A 13,919-nucleotide genomic window follows, 5' to 3' on the forward strand; every position below is an offset into this window, starting at 1 on the left:
ACAGTGAGAAAACTCGTGGGCTGAGACAAAGACATTTTAATAGGTACAGCAAAAGCTGTGCATGCAATCAAAGCAGATGAAGGAATTCATTGGCTGCTTTGGCCGACAGGTGTTCAATCACCTCAGTAAAGCAGGCCTACACCAGGCCTAATGGTTACATGGGAAGACAAACACCGTAACCCTGAATGCGGTCCCTTCCTCCTTCTTTCCATCAGCTTTTATCACTGAGCATGCTGCCATATGTTCTAGAATATCCCTTTTATTGGTTGGGGTCATCTGCGTCCCAGCTGTGTCTCCTCCCAATTGCTTGCCAACTCCCAGCAGTATGAGTACCAGAGGAGGCCTGGATGGTGTGTGTAAGTACTGATAAAATGTTCTTGTGTTATAAACATTGTTTTGGTCACAAATCTAATACATAAGACCATAGAGTCTCTCATGAAGAAAATTAAGTCTATCCCAGCCAAATTCGGTATAGTGGGTCAAAGCTGAAAGGTTGCTCTGCTGACAGATCCTTTTTAAAATGAACACCCTCAACTATCAAAAAATTACCCCTACATTCAAACCCTAATTTCTCTTGGACTATAAAAAATTTAGTTTTTATATAGAAAATCTATTTTCTGAGAAAAATAAGAAGAGAATAACTGTAAAAAGGTCTCTCCCAAGGCACTGTGCAGGGTGGGTACTTTTCTATGCTTTTGTTTCAAGTTCTAATGCTGTTATGGTAGTTAACTCTTTTGGGACCGCGGGATATTTTTTATTTTCCACCAGCTTTGTAGTCCAACTGTAGGTCTACATCCCCTCTCCAGGCTTTCTGTTCTCTTATTGCTTAAATATTAGATCAGCTTTCCTGCTTTTCCTTTTGCACTCCCAAATCTTCTCTTCCCCAAGGATGCTCAGAGCAAGCTCCCTCTTCTAGTGGAGAGATTTCATCTGAGAAAGCACAACGCACTGAGTTCCTCTTTCACAGAAACATGATATACATTTCATAACAAACTACAAACAAACAAATCAGATGCCAACTCTTAAATTATACACACATGTATATATTTGAGCTCATTAAATCATCTTCTTCATGGCACATTCACAAGCTTGTCTTCGCATTGAGCATTTAAATGTACAGAGACCTCTTTCCCTGAAGTACTAAGCAGAAATCTCTTGAAATTTTACACTTTACATTGCTATGCTGTAAAGTAACTTTTTTTGACAACAGAAGAGTGGCATGTACAATATTTTTACCGCAGCTTTTTCATATATATTTCCAAGGGTGAGAAAAGAGGCCTCTTATGAAGTATGACTACTCTTTTAACACAACACTGTATCATAGATATATAGGACAAAACAGGAAGGAAAGATCCTCTTAGAAAGTAATTAGGGATTTGTTTATCTCATCTGACATGTATAGCAAATTTTACCTTCTGCTGCAAATTAGCTTAGAGAATTCATTCTCATATCAGTGCCTGCACAACTTTCATTGTTAGGAGCCTGTTTTATTTATCACTTTTTGCATCTCCCTCATATACTGGAACTATTTTTAAATCCTCTTTATGTGTTATTATTTATTATTTAAGCTCAGATGTTTTATTTAGCACTTTAAAAGTCTTTTGGAATACAGTTCGTGCACAAGTCACTTTAGAAAATCAAACTATAAACTGTTATTTACTCATCATAAGATCTACATCCTCGAACTTTAACACTTCCTACCAAATAAAATCACTGGAATAAGTCTTATTAAATAGCTCTGTGTACATATTTATCAATCTAGTTTTTCCTAGAAATCTCTTGCTGAGACCTACTTCAATAGAATTAGAGAAGAAACTTAGAGAAAGACTTGAAAATTAAATAGCATGCACTGTTAATTTTCATGCATCTCTCCAGACCAAGTGTGGAAAGCACAGTGTAAACTTTGACTCAAGATCATAATAAAGCTCCACAATACAGAGCCTTTGTTGCTGTACCTATTTCATAAATGTTTTCAATTACATGTGGGCTATTCTGTTAAGTCAATACAGAAAGAAAAACTCATCTATAATAGGTCTTCTGATACCAAAATAAAATTATATTTAAAAAACCCAAAAAAACCAAAAAAAACCCAACCAAAAACCCCAGAGCCACAACTGTGAGTGAACAGAGCCCTGTGAGACAACATGCTACTTATTAAGCAGTGCAATGCTTCATATTCAGTCCAATAATTAGTCCTATTCATATTTAGGTATGAAATGTAAACATCCATGACATATAAAAGTTCCAATTACTCCTTTTATTCCATATTCAAACTGTAACAAAAGAGAATTATTCATATGCTGCAAGATGATATAACTTGGATGTTCTTCAGAGATGACTAGCAGAATGTAGCACAGCTATGCACGTGTCAGAATATACAATTTTAATTCCAAGATTGGAAAAAAAAACCCAAATGAACCAACAGTGAAGTTTGATTTTGATAGGTCTACTCTTTTTTCTAGAAAATAAAAAATCATGCCAACAGGATCCATGTGCACAACACACACTTTAATCTCTGCTTTCGTATGTTAATACATTCTGTGATGCTCTTCACCTTGGCAGTCCAACTTGGGTAAGATCAAAATAGGCAGCGTGCATTAACTGACTGGTCTGATCAGATGTGGAAAACATGACATTTATTTTCAAGAGGTAAAATTCATGCTGAAATAACTAGTAGCATATACTGTGATCTTTTTCATTTAGATTTCAGAACCAGCATTCCAAGCAGAATTTACTTGCAAACTGCTTTTCATTAAAAGAAAGGTTTTATTCAAAGCACACAATAAAGAATTTTGAAAAGCTTGCAGTTAGACTAGAAAAGAAAAACTCTTGTTGAAGTAAGTGTGATGACAACACCTCTCATGATATTCTCTTAATAGCTAGTATGATTCAAAGTTTCCATTGCATTGTTTTCTACTAGATTTTAAAATTCAGATGTTTAATTCTCATCAATTTTACATGGATAAATACTTCTTGAAATCAGAAAACACAGCTCCTCTTCCTGATTTCAGTCATCCTTTGAGTCATTGCGGGATTATTGTGAGCATCAGTAACAGCAGTTCTTAATACATTTATTCAACTTTCATTGCCTTCCAACAAAGCAAGTAGTACTTACATCACATCCATACCCCTTGCCCTTGAATGTCCCATAATTATACTCACTCAATACTCAACAAGATTGTCTTTGGCTTTTTCTCTTCCTCCTGACCATTCAATTATACTGTTTAATAGCATATTTCCACACCTTTCACCTTCCAAGTACTCCACGCCTTTCATTAAGTCTTAATCTCCCTTGTTTAGTGTGTACTTTAATAATAGTCATTACCAAAGATAATTATACTGAGTCTGCATTGATTAACACACTTGTACATTTCTAAGTTACTTGTGTATTTCCTTTTAAATAAGTTTTTAATACTTGCTTTCTTTTATTTTAAGAGCAAACCAAGCAAATGGAAGATGATTTGTTCATATGCAGAATTTTTCTTCAGTTTCATTTCTGATAACGTGATCTCCTTTCATTTCTTTCACTTGCACCTATCTTAAAATACAGTCAACCCTATCTTAAAGTATTCCTTAGCCATGTCATTCATTTTAATGTCCCTCTTTTTTGTGCAATTTAACTATTTGCAAAATTATTCTTGTCTCCATAAATGGTAGTTCTCTTCCATTCAGAATACATTTACTTTATTCACTTGCCTCTCCTCATGTTCATTGCGTTTTTCTGAAACACCTTTTTCTGTTTGTGATCTTTGATTACCTGACTGTATTTGGCAGCAAAGAGTAGTTATTTTTCATGCTGACCATAAATCAGTATGGACTGTTCTGTTAATTATTTTCTGGATTCACTTGTATTATCATATATTATATTTTCTGTTCACTTGTATTATCATCACCTTAGTTTTTATGGTTTCTCTATGTTCATCCTTTTTGTTAGCACTTCAAAGAAAGAGTTCAACAGAGACAAATTTCACAGTGATGTGAATGCATCCCTATGCTGTGAATCCTTTTCTTCTGCTATCAATCTTACCCAGTTTTGAAAAATATATACTCAATATTTATTTCTAATACTCTAATATTTATTTCTATCTCAACTTTAATTGTCCTGACATGCCTCACGCCCAGATCTTTGAGCCCATTTATAAAAATGAGAATAGGATGCTCTTACCAGATGTAATGACTGCATTTTACTTTGAAGTGTGTTTGAAATTTACCTTTTATCACTTCTCATCATGTCTTAATTCTCTTTAATTTATGCTTTTCCATTTCACATTATGACTCTTTTCTTCATAAAATGAGCCTCCTTTCATTAACTTTAACTTCCAATAAAACAAAGTTTTATTGACTTTTTGACATGAGTACAAATATGAAAGGTAATCATCTCCTTTAATGTACTGGGCTTAGTTCCTTCCTACTCTCCACCTTTTTGTCTTCCCCCCCCAAGCGTCCAGCAGCTTGCATGTTTCTTTCTTATTCTACTGTGTTTTCATATGAAAAGACTGGTGACTTTTACACTAAGGACACTCACTGGTGTGCCTTCCTACCAGGACATTATAACCCCCTCTTTCTTCACGAGTCTCCTGTTCCCCCTGTGCTTGCATGGGAGTTGTACATACAAGCAGCAACCCTGCACCACAGCACACTGGCACAGAAGTACATTGCACCTGGGTATCTGTTCACAGTGGGGTGGGAATCCATGCCAGCCACAAGGCTTCAGAGCTGCTGCTATTTCAGAAAACACTATCTTGTATTCTCTGTGTCTGTTTAACTCAATACTCTGTACTTCAAAGAATCCTCACTTCTATCTCAGCTCCTTTTATAATGATCTTTCTACCATCTGAGAAAAATCTACATTTAATATTTTGCCTGACCACATAAAATTGTTACTGTCATATATTTTAAGTTCCCAAAGTAATAAAAACTTAGAATCATAAAATATTCTGGGTTGGAAGGAACCTTAAAGATCATATATTTCCAAACACCTGCTTTGGGCAGGGACACCTTCCTTTAGAACAGATTGCCCAACCTGGCCTTGAACACTACAAGGATGGAAAATCCAAACTTGGGGAACCCTTCTCCAGCATCTCACTACCCCCACAGCAAAGTATTTCTTCCTCATATCTAATCCTCTTTCAATTTAAAGCCATTTCCCTTTGTCCTATTACTACACATCCTTCTAAAAAATCCTGCTCCAGCTTTCTTGTAGAGTTCCTTTAGGTACTGGAAGGTTTCTATAAAGTGTCCCTGAAGCCTAAACCACTCAAATTCTCTTGGTTACAACTTCTTCTCTCTTGGTTATGTCTATCATTTTGGGTTGTTTTTTACTTTCTATTTTTGTAAATTATTCTTGGGGTTTTTACATATATTTCTTATTTCCTTGATTTTAGACTCTTTTCTTTAGCCCAAGGAAATCTCAGACCTGCTTAATAAAGCCTTATTACAAAAACAAACAAAAAACCACAAAAATCTTGTGTTTGTGAAGTGCATAAATAACATTGAAGAACCTCTCTGAATATCAGCTCATAGGGGTTCCAAGTAATTGAGGATTTCTTAACTAAATTGCCACTTTATTTCAATTTGTTCTTAAAATCATTTGCTTTCTCAAACAAGATATTTTGATGCCTATTCTCTGCACAACTTACTGGAAATCAGGATATTATGAAGTTTAGACACCATGAAATTTTCAAAAGAAGTTCAAGTCTTATCTGTGGTTTGCATCATTTTAAGGCTGTGAGAAAAGATAGTTATATTTTTGGCAAATAACTGAGTAAGGTCAAAGACTGAAATATTATATTTTATGACTTAAACATTTTCTTAAAGGACTTTTAAAGCTGTGTTGCAAAAGCTGAAGAGAGGACTACCACACCCTGAATGGGGCCCTGACTGAGGCCTGACACTGCTCGCTGATGAAGATAAGATGAAGTAACAACTCAGGGCTGGGGACATTCACTAAGCATAGGCTTAACACCTCCAAGATGAGGACCACAGCCCCCGGGCTATCAGCTGCCAGGCTTGAACAGACCTTCGCACCAAGGGGTGGAGGGAGGAAAGGCTTTGGGTATCTGGGAAAAGCCACTGGTCAGAGGTGCAGTGACTGCCCATCCTCCACTGTGCAGAGGAGCCCAGCTGAGGGGTCCTCACAGGGGGGGGAAGCTTATCCACAGCAGAAGGAGGTGACGTGGCCCATCACAGGGCCCCCCTCAAAGGAGTGCCCAGACCCTGCACCAGAGAACCAGGGATGATGCAACAGACCCTCAGTGTTGCAAGGGACAGTGTCAAGCCAGCCCCTGCAATGGGCATTCCCACCTGGCCCAAAGTGTATATTAACCCACAGAGTTCTGTACTCTTCGGCGTGTGGCGGCATGGTGTGGCAGCATGTAGCGGTGTGGCCGGGGAACCTTCACCACCAGCAGACCAGATGGAGGGGAGCAACGAGACATTGTTGGGACCCTCGGATGGGTGATATGCTTCCACCTAACCCCTGTCACCTCTCCCTGTTCCCCCACCTCCCACGCACACTTCTTTTTTCCATTTGTTTCTCTCTGTTTTCTCTTCCCTTCTCTTTGCCTCTTATACTATTAAATAAAATACATCCATTTTTTGGCAACAACATCTAACCTCATTTGGTTTTAATCTCATTTCTGGGGATATTTTGAACCTTGTAAGTTCTTTTCGGTTTATGCACAGAGACTTAGTTTGCTTCGCTTTTCTGGGTTTAAACCGGATCGTAACACCCTTACATAAGCTCTAACAAGGTACCAAAAATTGCTTTTCCAGTCTTTTGGTAGGGTTGACTGGCAACTCTATAACTTAATCAGTGGAACTGGTACAGTCAAAAAGAAATGATCACTGTATATTATCACCACATTTGAAACATTTTCTGGAGCTACTGCTTTTCCTCCTGTGTGTTTCAGACACATTTTCTGAAAGAGGTTTAGAAGTATTACTTAGTCTGGTCTTTCACTTGTCTCAGTTTTAAAAACTACTAGAAGGACAAAAGTTTCTGTTCTCTCCTGTCAACATTGAATATGTTACTTCTTTAAAGAAACATAAGGTCTAAAAACCAGTAGGACTACTCCTGTTCACATGGAAGACATCCTGAGCGGAAGAAGGCTTAAATTGGAAAGGTGGCAAAATAAGAAACTGGATCTCATGTAACAAAAGTACCCATACCATTTTTATTACATATATTGAATAAATATTTATTGAGACTGTTTGTATTTCTTGTTCTCCAACAGAAAACTGTTTGTCATTTCCTGTAACTGCAAACAAAGAGGGCTTAACTTCAATAGTGTTGTCAGTCTTTGAGGAATTTTAAAAAAAGATTAAACATAAATCTAGCAACCTCTAAGTCATTCAATATAAGACTATCACCTTGACAGGAAAATAGAGGGGTTTTAAACTCGCCTTTAAGCATTTAATTACGTTGGTTTATAACTCTCTGACACAGAATAGTCTTCTGCTTCTATTTTAAAAGCATTGCTAGCACCACCACAGATGAAAGTCTAGTTTCAACAAAGTCAGCCGAAATATACCCAGGATTTTATGCCCAGTATGTAATTAACTTTCCTTCTAAGGATATTTCAATACTTCTCTCCTATTCCTCACATAATACCTCAATGCCTTGTAGACAAGGGATCTGTTTGAAAACAACTGCCTCCTTGCTCATTCAGCCAGATAAGGGTAATCTCTCGTATGTGACAAGCATCTGGGCAATAGAACTAGACATAAAAACAAGAGAGGACATTTGGAATCTCATCACAGAACAAATTAAAAATACTCTCTGTGATTGAAATCCTGCCAGATTTATACCCCTCATACATGCTAGCACTACAGACTTGCAGAGCAATAAAATTTTTTATGCTTGGGGAGAGTGTAAATAGATATTAAAGGGTTTTGAGGTTTTCTTAAAGATAATTTTGATTTCAAATAATGGAATTTCTCATCTCCATGACATTTGGCCATCCTGCTTCTCACTCCCGTGTTTAAGAATAAATGTTTTGAGCTATGACTTCCTTGTTTTAGAACTAATTGTGAAAAGTGCCTTCATTAGTATTCTGAGCTTGCAGTCTTTTTTCTGTGTCTACCTGCTCTTCCTGCAATTTTTCTACTTGAAAAGTGGAAAGTAACCATCATACAATCAGAAATTGCATCAGAAATCTTCCCAGCAGCCCTAAAGAGAACATCATATCTAAAGCATGTCTGAAAATGAATTCATGCAAATTTTGTGTTTGATAACATAGCAAATTTACTCTGTGGAAAAGACATGAACAGAGGTTCCATTGCAAAGATAAGTTATCAAAAGGATTATATTTATTTTACATTTCCTTTTCACTGTTCCTTTCTCTGCAAAGCTAACCACATGTCCAAAGATGTTTACTGCTCTTTATTTGCTGTCTTTTTTTTACTCAAATGTGTGATCTGAAAAACTGTCAATTTCATAATTAAATTGTAATATTTGTAATGTTAGCTTGGAACTGTCTCCTACCAAGTCAAAATGACAGGGAAGACCACTCCCAGAACACTATGTACTGACAATAATATTTTGAAATATTATGTTCTTTTAGAAATAAAATCTTAAGCTACAGAGATTTCCTAATTGATTATCAAATAAAATACCTTAGAGTAAAATTTTCATTTTATTAAAATGTTCTGGTAAGTAGTCAGTTCTTTTCATGACAACTTCATTAAGACAATTGTAAAATACAACCACTTCAGTAGCAGGTAAAACTGTAGTTTCTAAAGTAGTTTATCATTTACTTTGTTGTAAAGTACAGGTCTTTGGGTCTCTAGAATATAAATAGATATATTTGGAGAAATATCTATTTCTCAAAATTGGAGAAATTTTATTTGCAAAAATATAAAGAGTAAATTAAGTTGTCCATATCAGAATAATTAATTAACTATAGGGTAAAACTGGTAAATAAGAGAATTCTTAATTAAGGGAATTCAGTCACTTAATAAGGTTTTTGAAGAGTCTTTGCTCTTGGCAATACTGGAATATAAGGAAATACCCTCCATAAAATAATGCTTGAAACAAAAGTAACTTCTGAAGAAATTAAGATATATTTAGTACTACACTTTAAAATTAAAGTTCAAATGTCCCATAGCACTAATTAGATTTCAAATTAATTGCAATGTGACAGGAAAACAGACAATATAATGCTGAGCTGAATTCCCTAAATTTAAAGCCCATTGGAATACACAGTAATCCTCTGTGATTATATACCTGGTTCATTAAAATCTAGGATCTGAGATATGGACAACTCCAAAGAGATTTATACATTGACATAATCTAGTGAAAAGAAAGGAGGAGAGAGGAGGAGGGGGGGAATGGAAAGGTAAGGGAAGGGAAGGAAAACAGTATATTTCCTCTGGTATTGGAAATCTTGCAGCAGTTTCAGGTAAGTGTCAGAAAAGACTATTGTAAATTTAAGTAGTCTGCTGAAATTCATATATATCTTTAGAGAAAGAAAGAAACAGTTCCCATAAACCTTCTAAAACATCATAGATTTAGCCAACCTCAAAAAGGGAGTGGAGAGAAGGGGTAAAAAAGTCAGAATGAGGATAAAATTTTTTGTAAGCATTCAGATTGGAAATAAGCACTAGGAAACAAATACAATGCTGGTTTGAAGTGACTTCAAAAAGACTAGAAAAGATTTTGAAGACTCAGTGCTTGGAAAATCAGGACAAAAATAAGGCTCTGTTTAAAGTTTCTGCCAGTAGAAATTGAACATAGGAATGTCTCAGTATTTACTGTACACTACCACAGACAGTCTTCCTTTATTCTGTTCCCTTCTTCCAAAAAGTAAAACATAGCCTTCTATGGCAGCCCAGATTACCTCAGACATAAACAGCCTAGAAGTTCACCTCATTCACTCACAGGGATGACATTCAGAAGAAATATAATTTTAAAAAAAATAAAATCAAATCTTTCCAATCACAGGGAAATTCAGACCTTTGAGACTGCTATAAAATTGAGATTGCTATATAATAATTAACTAACTAGTGTTTCATGCTTCTGAAACATTACCTTCTCCAGTGAAATGTCACCTTTCACAGTGAGACATATATAAAACTTGATGTCAATAGCTACTCCGTGATGCCGTTACTGTAGGATTTGGACCATTGTACCAAATGCACTCCATGTACTCTACAACAACCTAAACTATCTGAGGGCAGCAAAATTAAAGTTGTGTTGACAATTAAAGAAAGCAGCAGCAGGAAAATCCAACTATAGTCTTTGATATACTCCAGACTCCAGGGGGTTTTCTGCTTTTCATTTTCTAGACCACATAATAGTGGAAATAACCCAAAATCACTTCAAAGAAACACAGACTATATAAGGGCCAACTGAAAGCAGGGAGATCAGGAGAACTGCTCATGAAGGATTTGGCATTATGGGACAGTTTCTGTCAGTTCCTAAAAATGAAGGGAGCACAGTTTAAACATCTTGGAAAAATTTAAACATCTTTTACAAACAGAAATTAATTCCATCTTTTACACCAAAAATTTCTAAAAAAGGTAATTTTTGATTGAAACAGTCTTTTAATATATTAAAAAATTAATTCTTCTCATCTTAAAATCTAAAGACTGCTATGATTTTTTCAATGGTTTCAGGTATCTGAATCCAAAAGTAATTTTTCAGATATTGCCAGTTCTGCTCAGTTTTTAATTTTGAATTAATTCATGCTGTACATTTCTGAATTTTCAGGAGATAAAACTATAAACATCTTTACCATGTACTTCTATGTGTCATAAATATATTTTTTTGTATCATAAACCAGAATCTAAATTTCAGTAGTCCATTGAGACAGTTTAGACTAAGGAAAGATCAAAAGACCACTGTTAGTTACTGCGATATCTGAGCTTGTAAGATTTTTTAATGGTACCTTATTTATTGATATCATAAAAACAATAACTTCAGTATTATCAACATTGTTTATATAATCGATATTATCTATTATCTATATTATCTATTATATATTATCTATTATATATATATATCTTCCTATTTATTATTTCCATTTAAAAAGTGAACATCATCAACAAAGAGTTTGTCTTTAAAATATGTAGTATTTAAAAAATAAAATAATTTTCTAAAAATTAAATTTATGGAGATTTATTTCTCCATACCCTGGAAAACACTTCAAAGTCATGAAAAAATTTCTAGACAAGGTATTAGAACTGCTGAAAATACTGCTCTACATCAAAAGGTGTACAAATCTGTCCAAGTCTCTGGCACTGTTAGCTTCTTGATCTTTTTAGACTATTTAGTAGAGATAACAACGCTAAAATGTTATCGAGCCAAGCAATACAATCAAGTGTTGTTTCAGATGTTATTTTGGTCCCAGTAGTCACAGGACTATTGAAACTGTTGCTATTACTCTAAATATTTATTCTGGTCGTTTCTAGAGAAAACCTGTTTCATTGCAGAGGCAGACAGGTGAACTTCATACCCCAAGTTGTTAAAGACGAAGTCAATATATTATGGCAAAATGTTCGGAGCTGGTGTGAACAGCCTGGTTTTAATAATCAGCTGATGAGCAGTACCCCTGGCCAGCTGCCCTTACTATGACTTTGAGGTATAGAGAGACAACATGAACTGATTCATCCACCCCAGCTGATGTTTCCAGCCTACCATGTGAGATTAACATCATCATGTAGAGTCATCACCATCAAGAAAAGAATAATTATCTCTCTACCTGTTTTGATAAAGCTTGAAGCTACACTGTGACCATTTGAAGAAAGGGGAAAGAGGGATAAATATTTAATGGCATCATTGGTGTCTTCTTTTCCCTTCTCCATTGAAAATAGCAAACAGAGAAACAAACAAACCCAACCACACCAGCTCAGCATCAAAGAAAACCCCATTTGATCTCCAGAACTGATCAGTTACCCTTTTCCATATTCCTGCTGACAATATCTTCTGGCCAAAAATGCTGAACTGGGGATGCAGAAAAAAAGTTAGACAAAAAAGGTTATGTGAAAAGTTAGACTGAAAAAAGGAATTTATACAAAATGTTTAAGGATGGGGAAGAAAACCCCAGAAGAATAAAGTTAAACAGAGAAGCACTGAAGTAACAGAAATGGGAAGAAAAAATATTCAGGTAAGTAGCTCTGACTTGGATAGCATAGTTGGAATGTAAAATTATTTTAGAGGACAGTTATACAATTTTATTTTTAAAAATTATTATTGTAAATACTGAGATATTGTTAGCAAAATGTCCTCATGTTCATTTGTATGGGACAAAGGAATCTGGCATATTACTTACTTTCTGCCATATCTGCTGACTGGAATTTAGACAGACTTTACTAATGGGCTAGGTATTGTGTATTCACTAATGCACCTTACAGACTATTACACTATAACTACTCCCATGCCAACAGTTTATGCATGGAAAAAATGCAGATGTCTAGACTGAGTCTTTCTTCTTGGGTTTCAGCTTATATCAGCACAAAAAACAAAAAAAAAAAAAAAAAAAAGAGAAAAGAAAAAAAAAGAAAAAGAAAGTGCTAATTATTTCTTGAGACTTAATGGCAATTTTTTATATAATAGACCACAGAACAGTCTTGGACATTCAGTTCCTCCCTCCCAATCATTAATACTCAGCAGGGTCCAGTGTTTTTCTGATCAAGTAAGCAAAAGACGTCATTTTCTATTAAATTGGGTGACTTTACATCTTTAATTGATGTGTTCCCAGGTTTTCGCTTATTTCACCTTTTGGCAACTGTTACTCCAAGTGTCTCATCCATTCTGTAGTACTGATGTCTGCTTTCAGTAGCTAATATTTCTGAAATTAATCAGTACCCTCCATTTTTAAAAAATCGCTGGTAATATTGCCAGTGGCTTATCATGAATAATCATCCCCTCTGACATGACAAACTAGCTCTAGCAGGAAAGCTATTACTTTGAAACAAATTGTACTGCACTGAAATATTCCCAGTGGTAAAGAATCTCAATAGAGTATTAAAGCTTGTTCAATTGAAAACAATGAGGAGAGAGACCTTTGTGTCTTTCTCAGGTCATATTCTATTTATTAAATATGAGATAATGGCAGTGTCTTACCTAACAAAATTTTCAGGAGGGAGGGACTTTTTTTTTTACTTTGATTTATATTTTGGCATTAAAAAAATAAGCACTGGATCCTCCTGGCACCTTAGTAAGAATATGAGGGACCTCACCTCTTTTTTACGCTGTTTTCTTTCCCTAAACCGAAGATATGTTATTGTGAGTTACTGATTCCCTACTTCTTAGCAGCAAAGGAAAATGTCTGCTTCTAAGAGAGCAAATATGAATACAGAGACAGCCTTTTTCATGGGAAACATTTTGAAAGTATTTGGTTTCTGTATATATGCATGTGTGTGAATGCAGATAGACAGACAGATAAAAAGGCAGGAAATACACATAATACTTCTCTAGGAAATTAAATATTCTTTTTAATAACCCACAATGATCACTGTGATGAAGAAATGCTCAGTCTCACCCAGCATATGGTGTAAGAGTGGAATTTGGGTTGAGTTTTGGTAAAAAGATACCAGAGAAGTGGAACATGGTAAAAGACTGCACCAGAGTGAAAAAGCTTTGATTGCATCAAAGTACCCATCTCAGAAAAGATGTGACCACCTTGTGTGGCACCGTCTTTTCAGTGATGGTTGGCGCAGTTGGAAGCAGAATTGATCAGAATGTTTGGATATAACTATTTATCTCTTTTGGGTTTTTTTTACTTCCATGTAATAAAAATTTGTTAAATCAAATCCCCTTTGAATGTGTATCCAAATACATTTTAATTAGGGTTTATTAGTGCCAACACGAACTTCTGGTCTAACTGAGAGTGACATCCCATGTAATAGCTAGCTGTTCACAGTAATTACTGGGGTATACTAAACTCAATTTCAAGTCCTTGATCTCTATGTTCTCC

General features: G+C 35.4%; 1 protein-coding gene across 3 annotated transcripts in view; it reads right to left on the reverse strand.

Moving 5' to 3' along the window:
• CSMD3 (CUB and Sushi multiple domains 3) overlaps nt 1-13,919 on the reverse strand; it is a 613,513-nt gene that overhangs the window by 533,275 nt on the left and 66,319 nt on the right. The window lies entirely within an intron of this gene.

This window comes from Corvus cornix, chromosome 2, assembly GCF_000738735.6.
Source record: "Corvus cornix cornix isolate S_Up_H32 chromosome 2, ASM73873v5, whole genome shotgun sequence".
NCBI lineage: Eukaryota > Metazoa > Chordata > Aves > Passeriformes > Corvidae > Corvus > Corvus cornix.